Below are 13,819 nucleotides of genomic sequence, written 5' to 3' on the forward strand. Positions count from 1 at the left end.
TCCAGTGCAGACCTGTATTTCTCCAAATGGATCAGGTCTTCAAGAGAGCCGTAGCCCAGTTGTTGGACCCCCCCCCCGAAGGATTCAAACTCCTGTATCCTTACTCTTGTCAAGTAATGACAGCACTTCTGAAAGTCTTGCAATGTATGATACTCAGCGAAAGCCCATTCCAGTTCTTCAAACTCCACCTAAACTGTCTTAATCCCTTTTTCAGCCAGGTAATTTCTCCATATATGAGCAATGACATCAACTTTTCCAGCCTGTACATCTTCTGGTGCAACCTACTCATTGCCATAGCACTAGGCATACACTATGTGGAAGAAGCATTATGGCATTATCTAATCTGATATGAGTTCTCTTGTTACACCATACAGGTATTTGTACCCTTGTATGAAGGTAGCTGTGTGTATTTTACTTCCAGCTTTCAACTCAGCAGCAGTTAGTTTAGACAAAACATAGCAAGTGTACCACAATGATTACTTTACACTGGTTTATACTTTCAGTCATACACTACCCAACCAGACAAGGTCCCTTGTAGAACCACAGTGTCACATACCCAAGGCTGTTCATCATCTACCATAAAAACATTGGACCCTTTCCCTGGAAGCTCTGAGACTATTCAAAGCATATCTGTGTAGGCTGACTTGCCATCACTGTGTTCTGATTTCAAAGAAGTAGGTTCATATTTGTAACAGGAGAGAGCAGTGGCACACTAAGATACTCCTTCTACTTTTAAGCTAGACAGACGTTCAGAGAAGGACATTTCCTGTCTGCCCAGAGAGTTATCCAGGATGCTGTTAGCTTTTGTATACTCCAAAATACAAAACAATGCACACAAACTGCATTAGATAATTAAATGCAGATAATTTATGCCCAGACACAAACTGTATCATCACGCTATGAGTGGTGCTACAAGCAGCAGGTACGTATGTGCATTTGCAACTGTATGGAAGCGAGAACTTGTATCAAGGCTTATTGCTACAAACACAGAAAAGGGAAAGCAAGAACCATAAACCTACAGATGAGGAGATTCATATCCTCATGAAAAGGCAAGGTGCCAGTGTGTCACATGAGAATGGTACATAAGCCTCATTTTAAAATACTTTAGCTGATGATATTTATTGAAAATATAGATTATGAACATTATATGGCACATGTCATGTACATAATAGTATGTGTATTATTTGGCTGCTAGAGTGTGTATTAATAGGGATTGCACCATGAAGTTACAGACACCGTTTTTTTTAACATACTTTATTTTTTTATTTATTTTGTTTTTGTTTACTAGGTTTCCCCATCTGCGTGTATTAAAAAAACCCTTTCCATTGGAGGCCTGGGTAGAGAAGCCCCAAAATATTAAAAACGTTTTTAAACAGGCATTCATTAATGTACATGAAAATACATTATGTACTATACATTAATAGTTACACATGCATTTGCTAAATTGAATACATTTATATGAAATAAAGGAAACTATTACAACATAAACAATACTTGTAAATTTAGTAGATGCTGGATATTAAGCATTTGAAGAGGTGTATTAGTGGATTTGTCAGACAGATAGCAGATCTTGTGATTAGTGATTAGAAATTCAAAGAAATGGAAGTGAGGGAAGAAATTTGGTAGGTCAGAAAATGTTAATATTGTACTTAATTAGTGGGGTACTAAGTCCTTTATATCTTTCATGACTGGAAATAGCAAATCCTTTTACCATTGTCACTTAGCTTTATGCAGCCTGAACATTTTGCCCAGTGCTCTGGATGCAAAATGCATTTGTTGCATGTTACGTCAGACATGGTGGTGTTGGATGGATATGGTGTATTTGAAAATAAGGCACAGCCTACTTCAGGAGGCATCTGCATCCTAGGCATATGCTGTACATGTAATTTACTTCTGCCATTTCATCTCTTTAAAACCATAACTATGTCTGTGCAATTTTATGCAGTCGGAAGCATTATATCTCCTCAAGCCCCGTAGCTATAGGGAGGAATAGGACAACTTAGTAGGATGCAACCAAATAGGCAGGGATGGTTTCATCTACTGAAACCAGGTACTTAATTAAAGCATGACTTGGAAGTACCTTGCAGATAAAAGAAAAAAAAATGTTCTTGTCAAACAGGAAGTGAGCAACTAAAGAACTTGGTATATCCCTTACATTCTGTTGAACGTTTTAATGGGGTGTTGGGGATACTAGCATTAAAGTGTCATCTCTACTCCATACTGTATTCATAAGCACATCAGCTGCAGTCTGTTCACTGGACATACTGATGCATATATGTATCTTTGAAGGATACAATCCTCTACAGCAATGAAAATTTTGCCTAGAAAATCTTGTCTAGACAAGAAAATGAATAAAGGAGCACTGGAGAGAAGATATGATGGTTGACATCCGTTCCACAGGTATTCTGCAGGCGTGTTCATCATCGTTCTTCAGAAAGGTAGTTTGGTTTTGTGGAGATTGCCCAAATGTTCTTGCCATAGGAGATAAAACATGAAATCCTAGCTGACGACTCAGTGAAGATAAATGTGTATGATCACTCAGGTTGAAAGGAATAAGCACAAATAGTTGGGTTCCACATGTGTATGGCTTGCAAAGCATGAAATTTTGTTGGCTTTGTCTGGGTGTGACAGGGCAGAGTACAGCAGAGATAAAAATGCGACACAAAAATCTGAAGCATAATAGTTTGATCAGATTACTTATGTACTCATGATCGTGAGCCTTGTCAACAGCTGCCACTTGCCTGTTTGATTTTCAATGGAAAATATGTTAATGTGCCGCAGGAGTTTAGAAATCAGTTTAAACCATTCAGAAACCACACTTACCAAGTGTGGGAGAATAATGCTGTTGAAACTACGGCTCGATCCTTTGCCTCCACCCACTTTTCTTTCAGTGCGACTGTTGCAAGGTTTTTTGTTAAAACTTAACATACAGCTGAACAGCAAAATGGTTGGTACAGTGAGGCTGTCGATTGCCCCGTTGACCACTAGATGGAAGCAGGGAACTTGATATAGTCATTCTGATTGACAGCAGAGGACCACAGAAAAAGGTATCTGTGTCTATCACAGATTAAGAGAAATTATTCTAATAATGCTACCTTAATGCAGCAGCAGTATTAAGTGCTAGGAGAGGTGTGGAGTGGAAATGTGGGTCTCCAGTCAAATTTAATAGTAGGTGGCACTAGATATACTTCAAACAAAATGCATTTTAAAATCAGCAGCTAGAAAGTAGCTTTCTGAGAAATCATGTACCATGTAAATTAATGCAAATCAGAATGTTTGAAAAGAGGTCTGCAGGTAAGCTTCTTTTATGTTACTGTTACTGTCTTCTCAGTTGTTGCAACACAGCCATAGTAATTTATTGCACCTACCATTAACACGTGATTACTAGGTCAGCAACTCTGGCACATGCCACCCACTCCACAAAAACATCAACTTCCTGCTGGGCTTTGGAAGGCAGAGTTAACTATGTCAAGAATAAATATCCTTAGCTTAAACATACATTCTTTAATACTAGTGGGTTACGTTGTTTATTACTATATCTAATAATTTGCTTCTTTAGAATATCTGTTTTCAGTCAGGTAGCAGCACTTGGCTCTTAACCTTCTGAGACTGCTACACACTTGCTGACCCTCCTTGAACAACTGCCACTACAACCTTCTGGGGATGTGCAAACACTTCTTGTGCAACTTCTTATATAAGATTATGATGTTACAGTACATGTGCCTAAACTGTGCGGCACAATTTTCTCACCAAAGAGGTACGAATTAAGAGCCAGTCAACCATTCAGAAAAGAACTGTTAGGGGAATTAGTCATGTCCAGCATTGCTCTACTTCAGTCATAAATCCCTGGTAGTAAAATAATCTCTGTGGTACAGACGGATAAAGCCATGAATGTTACCCAGATGACCGGGTGGACCGGGTGCTGGGGGAGTGGAAGCTGACACATTAACCAGGGCTGTTGCCAAGAAGGACATAGACCTGGCACTCATAAGCTGATGATGCCCTTGTAAGGATGTGTATATGACAGCATGTATACATCCTGGCAAGGGACAGAGGAAGTCCAGCCTATGATGTGAATGCTGATGTCAGCCTTCAACCAGGAAGGTTACGGTCATAAAGTAAATGCCTCCATAGCTGCCATTCAGCAGGAAGTGAGGTGCTGATTGTTGGGGGCATTCCATGTCATGGTATCCTGTATGGACACCATAAGACCCTCATTTGGAGGATAAGCCAAAGTAGCCTGGATGCTGGATGAGGGTCCCTTCTCACTGCAGCATAAGTGGAAGATGGAGTATCGATGGAGGCACAAAGAAACCTAATGAATGCCTGGATGACAGCCTGTCTGGATGACTCACCCCTCCCCCATGCTGTACTGGCTACATTCTTAATACAAGGGAAGTATGAGCTGGGTCTGATGGGGAAGGCTTGGTGATGAACAAGCATGGATGTAAGAAGTACCTAAAAAATCCTGTTAGTAACTGCCCAAACTGACTGCATGAGTACAGAAACACTCAAAATACAAGTTCTTGAAACTATATATTTATAGGCAAGCACTACCGTGAAACGTATTTTTGAAGGGAAATTACACCACTGCATGTGGGAAACTTTGCTGCTCATACCCCTTCATATTCTAATTCAAACTCCATGGTTGCTGATACTTGGAAAAAGCACAAAGTGTAACCTAAATGAAGACCCTATGTTGCTGTTTCCTCAAGAGGCTGTAAGTTTGGAAAATACAACACATCATACATGTTTTGCAACAATATATCACTCTTTAATTTCTCCAAGACTTTTGGAGTTCTTATACCATGATGGGAATGGATGCCCATTCCTAAGTCAAATTATGATTATACTGATGTTAGCCAAAAATGCTCCTGGTGAAGCAGCCTTTCACCTCAGTGACCTTATAAGCTATACTGTGCATGACCACCCAAGACAGTAGGTCATAGCAGAAGAGATAGGACTAAATCCGGTTGATTAGAGATGGTAATAGCAATCCACTCCATTCTTATTTGCCAAGAAAATACTACAGATGAAATTAAGCAGAGACATGAAGAAAGAACACCAGAAGATGAGACCTTCAGGTCTGAAAATATCCAGCATTTTACTGGGATAAAAAGAGAACAGTTGTGAATAGAGCTATAGGTTATGATGTGAAAAATGATCTCTAAGATCCTTGAAAAATGTATACATACTCAACTACTGTCCTATCTCATTCATGAAAATCTCCTCACCCCCCCCTTGCAACATGGTTTCCGCCCTAAACACAGTACCTCGACTGCCTTACTATCCTTTACTCAGAAGATTGCAGAAGATAGGGAGGACAACCACCTCGTCTCCTGTCTATTCCTTGATCTCTCTAAATCCTTCGATACTGTGTGTCATCCCATCCTTCTTAAAAAAACTCTCAGACCTAAACCTCTCTCCTTCTACTCTTGGCTGGTTCCAATCCTACCTTACTGGCAGAAAACAAGTTGTTAGATGGCAGAAGACTTTATCACCCTTCCTTGCTGTTCAAATAGGAGTATCCCAAGGCTCCATACTTGGACCGCTCCTTTTCAACATTTTTACCAACAACCTACATTCATCCTGCAGTCTCTTATCTATAATACAATATGCAGATGACGCTACTGTCTTATCTATCACCAATACTATCTCTGAACTAAACACACTAACACAAAATTCCTTTACCTCTGTTGAAAAAATGGCTCAGAAATAATCAACTAATCCTTATTTCTAAGAAAACTCAACTCTTTCTCTTCCTACCTCAGGTACTCTTTCATCTTAAATCCAACTTTTCTTTTTCCTCCCTAGATGGCAACACTATCTCCCCTGTCTCACACATCAGACTCCTTGGGGGTAATAAATGATGACCAACTAAAATTTGATTTGCACATACAACAGGCCATCAAAAAACCCACCAAAAACTTGGACTGCTTTATAGGAACAAAAAATTTCTCACTACTGCCACTAAACGCACACTTGCACAGGCATTTCTCTTATGTAGCCTTCTATACACTTCCCCCATCCTTACCAATATCCAAACTACCTCAATGCAGAAACTGGAACAAACATACAACAAAATTGCCAGATTTGTTCTAAACCAACCACTCTCATTGCATCACTGCCTCTCACTAAGCAAACTTCAGTGGCTGGAATTTCTGCATCTTCTACAATTGCAACTCCACACTACCTTTTCCATACTCAAGAACCCCTCTGCCTGCCCTGCTTTCACCTCTCATGTTACTCTCTACTCCCCCCCCCCCCTCCCAGCCTCTCTGGAGTGCTAATCAGCATCTTCTCAGTTTATAAACCCAAAAGGAATACTGGCAAACTACTTTACAAACACTCTGTCTCACTAAATTGGAATAAACTCCATCTCCATATTAGATCCAACCTTTCCTTTCCCTGTTTTAAAAAGGAGTTCAAATCCCACCTACTAAACTTGAAATTATGTCATTGCCTTGACCACACTTAGTCTTAGTCTGTCCTACTGTATAACCTCTTGCATCTCCTAACTTTCTTTCTCTATTAGTAACTTCTGCTTAAACTAACCTTCTAAACCCTCAGCTCTACTACTATAGCCCCCTCCTTTCTCTCCCCTCCCATTCTCCACACTATCTATCCCCCCACTTTCTAGCAATGTCTGTGCATCTTCCTTCTTTTGAACAAAGAGCTTTGCTTTGTTTTTACTATTATATGTAGTAAATTTAGACAAGTGCTATTAGTGCAACCCTTAATGTTCATAATTTTTTCTTTTGTTTTTTCTCGTTATAATTAATTTCATATTTGCATTATTTTTAATAGATTTTGTCCTGTATGTGTATCTTTGCTTATGTTTGCTGGGGCTCTTTCCCCTTGGGTCTCCACTGAAAATGGGTTTGTTTGCAAACTCATTTGGACTAATCCGGTTAACAAATGTGAAATAAATAAATAAAATAAGGAGGATGCCCATCTGCAGAAATGCTCAGAGATGACAGGAAAGCCTGATGATGCAAATAATTATATAATCACTGAAGCTTAAAATATAAGAAATGTGAATTAAGTTAAACATAAGATGGCAATAATAAACACTGACATCTTGAGAATGAATGAATTAAAATGAGCTGTACTGGGTTATTTTATAGCAGCTATTCATCAAATCTGCTAACGTGGGCAAGAATCTTACATAAGAAATGGAGTAGCCTGTATATTAAATAAAAAAGTATAAAAATCAGTGATCAGTTAAATCCAATAATCAATCATATAATGACCTCAATCAGACTCCAAGACAAGCTATTCAGCATTCCAGTGATATAGGTTTATATTCATAGGTTCATAGGTAGGTACTAGGCTATCGGCCCAAGGGCCTACGTAAGCCTAGCCAGCAAGGTACCATAGCTTACACCACCCAAGAAAGTTATTTTCCTGTGCCACTGTCGAGCAGAGACACAGAAGTGATCCCCAGGGTGTATTTCCTATTTCCCATCCACTCATCAAGATTTTTCTTGAAGAGTGCTAATGAAGAACTTTGCTTGACATAGATGGGTAGCTTGTTCCAGAGTATAGGAAGTCTCTGGGACTGGAATCTATCCCTCCAGCATGTCCTGTTTATTGTGGTGACAAGGTTTAGGTCCCTAGAGCATGTAGCTTGGAGGGATTGGGATTTCTTTAGGTGTAGCATGTCCAACAGCTCTGGGTTTGACATAGCTTTATATGTTAGGCAGAGATCACCTCGGAGAAAGTGATATGCTACAGAGTAAAGCTGGAGTTTTTTGAGGCGGTCAGTGTAGGGAATTTGTTTGAGGCCAGTAATACCCTTTGTGAGGTACTTCTGTGGCCTTTCCAGCTGCTGCAGATGTCTTGTGAGGTACATTCCAAAAGGGGCGTTGTACTCTATAATGGGTCTAATGAGTGATGAGTAGACGGGAACAATGATCTCTTTTTTCCTGGATGAGAACCTTTTTATGATGAGGTGTGCCACATAGAACGATTTTCTGACTACTGTGGCGATGTGACTATCAAAGGAGAGACTACTGTCCACCTGGGTCCCAAGGTCTCTTATCACGCATTTGGTGTTAAGTAGATTGCTGCCTATGTGGTAGTTCATGGGTACAGAGTTTTTACCAAAGGGGATGACACTGCACTTTTTGGCATTGAGCTTGAGGCCATGGCTCTGACACCAGGCATCTGTCTCAGTGAGGCCCTTCTGTAGGATGTCCACATCATTTGAGGACTTGACTATGGCTCCTAGTTTGCAGTCATCTGTGAACTTTGTCAGCCAGAGGCCTTCTGTGTTAGCCTGTACTTCAGAGAAGTAGATACCAAACAGGAGAGGTCCCAGGATGGAACCCTGTGGCACTCACTTGTCACTGCCTTGAGGTCAGATTTGGAGTCTGCAACTTTTACAGTGTGGGTTCTGTCAGTGAGCCAGTTGGCAACCCATCTTGTGACATAGGGATTTATACCTAGTTTAGTGAGTTTAGCTATAATTCCAGAATGGGGGACGGTGTCAAAAGCCTTGACGAGGTCAAGATAGGCTGTGTGAACCACCTTACCCTCATCCACGGCTTTGGTGACTGCCTCAAAGAAATCGATCAGGTTCAGGAGGGATGATCTGTCTTTCACAAAGCCGAACTGGGTGGGATTCAGAGTTTGGAAGTTACCAATGTCTTTGTTTATGTGTTTCATGATGATACGTTCCATGGCCTTGCAGACCAGGCTCGTCAGGCTAATAGGTCGATAGTTCCCGGGATCAGTGGTGGCTCCCCTTTGTGGAGTGGGATAACTGTTGCTGTGCGCCATTCAGTGGGCACAAAGCCAACTATCAAATTCAAACAGTAGGAAGTCGACCTACAGCACCTAATAGATATAACAAAAAAAAACAGTACATTCATCATAGATGATTAGAATGCTGAAGTTGCTAGTCAAAGAATGCTGGAATAATGGGCACATTTGGCCTTAGTGTATGAAATGAAGTAGCACATAGATTAGCAGGAATTGCTTATTCACTGGTCATAGCAAACTCTCTCTTTCAACAATGTAAGGATATGGATTTTACCAGATGGCCAGTTTCAAAATCAGGTTGATTATATACTTTGCAGTCCATGATGGAAGCACTCTGTGCAAACAGTGAAAAAGAACTGATCCATAAGGGAGAGATATTCCCCTCAGCGCTGTTGTGCCATGATACATTGTTCTCCTTACCAACCATGAACATGGAAGGAGAAAGTCTGGTGGAGAATGTATAGGTTTAGTAGACCTGGTGGAAAAAGTAGAGGTGCTAGGAGCTGATGTGGTCATCTGTGGGAAAGTCAAAATGAATACCTCATTTATGAGACCTGATAACATACCCACTTGCTTAATAAATAACACTAAGCAATCACTGCCAGACCCACTCCTTAATCTTTTTAACCTGAGCCTAGTAAGGGGCTCTGTCCCACAGATGTGATGTACAGCTGCTGTGATACCAGTTCACAAAGAACACCCCACCATTGACCGTAGAAATTACAGACCCATCATTCTAATGAGTCTTATATGCAAAGCCATGGACCATACCATATATGACTTAAGTAACTATGATATCAAAAATCTTATTAGACCTCAGTCCCTGCAGTTTGGTTTTGTCAAGGGTCAATCTTGTCTGATGAATCAGGTAAGCTTCTTCCAAAAAGTGACCCAAGCCATGGGCTATGGATAAACTGTCTATACAACATACCTTGACCTTGCCAAGGCATTTGACACTATACCGCATGAAAATATAATAAACTAAATGAGCTCAACATTGACCTATACATGATTAGATGGATAATAAACTGACTTAGGGACAGAACTCATCCAGTAAAAATAGTGTGCAAATTCTCCAAAATATGAATGTAAATGGTGGGATCCCTTAGGGATCTGTGCTGGGACCTCTGCTGTTTGGTATCTACATCTTAGATCTCCATATAACAAATGATGATCTTTGGATAACAAAGTTCTTTGGTGATTGTAAGTTGGTAGCCACTGTCAAATTCCCTACTGGCATACAAGTTTTCCAACAGGAGCTTACATTTGTTGATAGCCAGTGTGCAGAAAAAGGGCTCATACTTAGCACTAAGAAGTGCAACAGTTATATTTGGTAAGTAGACCTTAGTTCCAGCTTATATTATAGATAATGTAACACTCCAAAATGAGAAAATAGTGAGAGACCTGGGCACGTGAGAGAAATGTAACAGAAGCAGAAGATATTAAGAAGAAGCAGTGGCAAGATTCTACAGAATAAATATGTAAGAAGGAGCCTAACATTACTAAAAAATACAGTGGTATGTTCTCTGATGTAGAGCTAATCATACTGCAGAGCAAAGTCTAATGGGCTCTAGAAATCTTTGCTAATAATAAGGATGTAGGAAGTGGTGAAGTTCCAGCTGAATTGTCTAAAATCCCACAATCTGACATTGTTACTCTTTGGTTTGTAATTTGGAAGCAAAAATTGGAAAACACAAATGTGACCACTGGATTGGAAAAGTGTTATCATTCCCTAGAAAGAGCAAAGCTAACGAGTGCTGACATCATTCAGTAGTAGAACTTGTTTCGTGTGTTAGCAGACTAATGATAAAGATCCACCAAGGGATATGCAAACTGGTTTTAGATTTAGGATTTAGAGGCACATTGGGTGCCAGGAGGGTGCCAAGCTACAGAAAACTGATTCTAAGATGTAATATATTTTTATCTTTCTGATTGCATACTGTTGGTAACTTTGTATATTATATTTGAACTCTGTTTTAATCTGCAGTATGTTTCCTTTGGCATAGGAATGTGTGATTTTTTCCATTTTAAAAGAAAAAGGACATGAAATGATAAAAATGTAACTTAATGTAGATTCTTATGAAGTATTTAATTGTTTGCATATAATTACATCATACAAGGACTTGGAGACAGGAAAGCAAAACATCATTAAATGCAATTACAGTGCACTGAAAAAAATGCTCTTCAGAACTGTAAAAGGGAGCTGTCATGAATAGGTTTCTTGATGTTTCTGTTACTCTGGGTGATAAAAAAACTAATATAATCTGATGTACTGTAATTAAACCTGTTTTCATGTGAAAAGGAAGTTACGTAATCTGATGATCCTGGTTTTCTGTGGAACAAGAGTGATGACCAAAAGTGTGTGCGTGTGTGTGTGTGTGTGTGTGTGTGTGTGTGTGTGTGTGTGTGTGTGTTTGTGTGTGTGTGCACTTCAACGACACCCAGAAGATCGAGACAGAACGACCGAACAGGTAGATGATCGAAAAGGCGATATTCCGACAGCCGAAAGACCAACAACGGCAACGTGCGAGCGCGATCCGGTAAGTGTGCGATAGTGACGGATTTAGGATTGGGGAGCGGACAGGTAAGTGTACGATAGTGAGGGATTTTAGGTTAGGGTGTGGGAAAGGTGAGTGTGTGGTAGTGTCGGACTTAGGGTTCCGGTAAGGTAAGTGTGTTATAGTGACGTAGTGTAGTGTAGGGAAGGGTTGAGCGTGTTAGGGTTAGTATGCGGGTGGAGTGAGTGTGCGATAGTGACGGGCTTAATGTTTTAGGGTGGGTTAAGTGAGTTAGGGTTAGGGTGCAGGTAGGGTAAGTGTGCGATAGTGACGGTGTTGAGGTTTAGGGGTGGGTTAAGTGAGTTAGGGTTAGGGTGCGGGTTGGGTAAGTGTGCGGTAGTGTCGGACGTTAGGGTTAGGGTTAGGGTTTAGGTTAAGGTTAGTGGATATGTTATTGTGTGCAATGTGTAGTTTACGTTTTTTGCTTCGGTGTAATGGTGTTCGGTTTTTTGAGTTGTTGGTGTTTGTCGGTGTTATATGTTTTTGGTTGTTTGGGGTCAGTAAATTGTGTGTCGGTGAATCGGAAGTTCGGTTATACAAAGTAGACCAGTATATATATATATATATATATATATATATATATATAGATATAGATATAGATATATATATATATATATATATATATATATATATATATATATATATATATATATACACACATATATGTGCACACATTTTAATCTGAACTCAGGAAACTGTGTGAATCTTACTGAATATATTGAGGTGACAACATCATTGCTATGTGTGCTGTTAACAGTTCTACCTTGTGTTGTTTTCCCAAGTTTAGAGTAATTAAGGACCAGCATTTCTTATGAAGAGACAACTAAGATATTTATTTAATTGTAGCTTAGGGCTTTTATGTACATATTATGTCTATATGTCTGACTCTTATTTCCATTTCTCTGTGCAGTATTTTGAGCTCAGCATAGATACTCTGTATCAGCACTGTTTTCTTTATTATAGGTTCATAGGTTCATAGGTTCATACTAGGCTATCTGCCCTAGGGCATTTATAAGCCTAGCCAGAGTGTGTTTGGCTTTCGCCACCCCTTGGAATGAGGATAGTGTACCCATTTAGGGTTTAGTTTACTGCGCCTCTGTCTAGCAGTGACACAGAGATGACCCCCGGGGTAAACCTACGATCTCCCATCCACTCGTCAAGATTTCTCTTGAAGAGAGTCAGTGAGGGGCTCTGCCTAACATGGACTGGGATTCTGTTCCAGAGTGAGGGGAGCCTCTGGGTTATGAATCTGTCCCTCCAGCACGTCCTATTTATTTCTGTGTTGAGGTTCAAATCACTCGCTCTCATGGCTCTGGTGGATTTGGATTTTCTGAGGTGGAGCATGTCCATTAATTCGGGATTGGACATGGCCTTGTACGTCAGGCATAGATCGCCTTTGAGTAGGCAGTATGCAACTGAATAGAGCTGGAGTTTTTTTAGCTGGGCAGCATATGGCATATGTTTGAGACCCTTGATCCTCTTGGTGAGGTACTTTTGGGGTCTTTCTAACTGCTGCAGGTGTCGGGTAAGGTACATCCCAAATGGGGCATTGTACTCAGTTATGGGCCTGATAAGAAAGGAGTAAAGGGGCACAATGACCTCTCTTGATCTAGATGTGAATCCTTTCATGATAAGGTGGGCAATATAGAAGGTCTTTCTAACCACTTTGGCAATGTGAGTGTCAAATGAGAGGTTACTGTCAACTTGGGTCCCTAGGTCCCTGATTACTTCTTCCATACTTAATGGATTACCACCTATGTGGTAATTTGTGGGTACTTTGTTCTTCCCAAAGGGTATGACTATACATTTTTTGGCGTTTAGTTTAAGGCCATGGCTCTGGCACCAGTTATCCACTTCTGTGAGACCTTTTTGAAGGATGCTTGTGTCCGCTGGAGAATCAATTATGGCGTCCAGTTTGCAGTCATCAGCGAACTTGGTCAGCCTCAATCCTCCTATGTTAGCTTGCACCTCAGAAAAATAAATGCTGAACAAGAGAGGTCCCAGGACCGAGCCCTGTGGGATGCCACTTGTGACTGGTTTTGAGTCTGACATGGTTCCAGCAATTCTGACCTTGTGGGTTCTGTCCTTGAGCCATTTTGCAACCCATCTTATGATATAGGGCTTTACATTTAAGATGGTGAGCTTGTCTATGATGCCCGAGTGGGGTATTGTGTCGAAGGCTTTTGCAAGGTCAAGGTAGGCTGTGTGAACTGCCTTACCCTCATCAATGGCCTTAGTGACTGTTTCAAAGAAGTCGACCAGGTTCAAGAGGCAGGATCTGCCCTTGACAAAGCCGAATTGGGTAGGATCCAATGTCTGTATGTCCCCAATGTCTTTGTTTATGAGTTCCATAATGATCCTCTCCATAGCTTTGCAGACCAGGCTCATCAAGCTTATGGGGCGGTAATTTCCAGGGTCCGTAGAGGCACCTCCTTTGTGGAGTGGGACCACTGTTGCTGTACGCCATTCTTTGGGTACATATCCTGTAGTAAGGC

The sequence above is a fragment of the Protopterus annectens genome, chromosome 8.part0 (assembly GCF_019279795.1).
Source record: "Protopterus annectens isolate FY-2018-M chromosome 8.part0, PAN1.0, whole genome shotgun sequence".
NCBI classification, from domain to species: Eukaryota; Metazoa; Chordata; order Ceratodontiformes; family Protopteridae; genus Protopterus; species Protopterus annectens.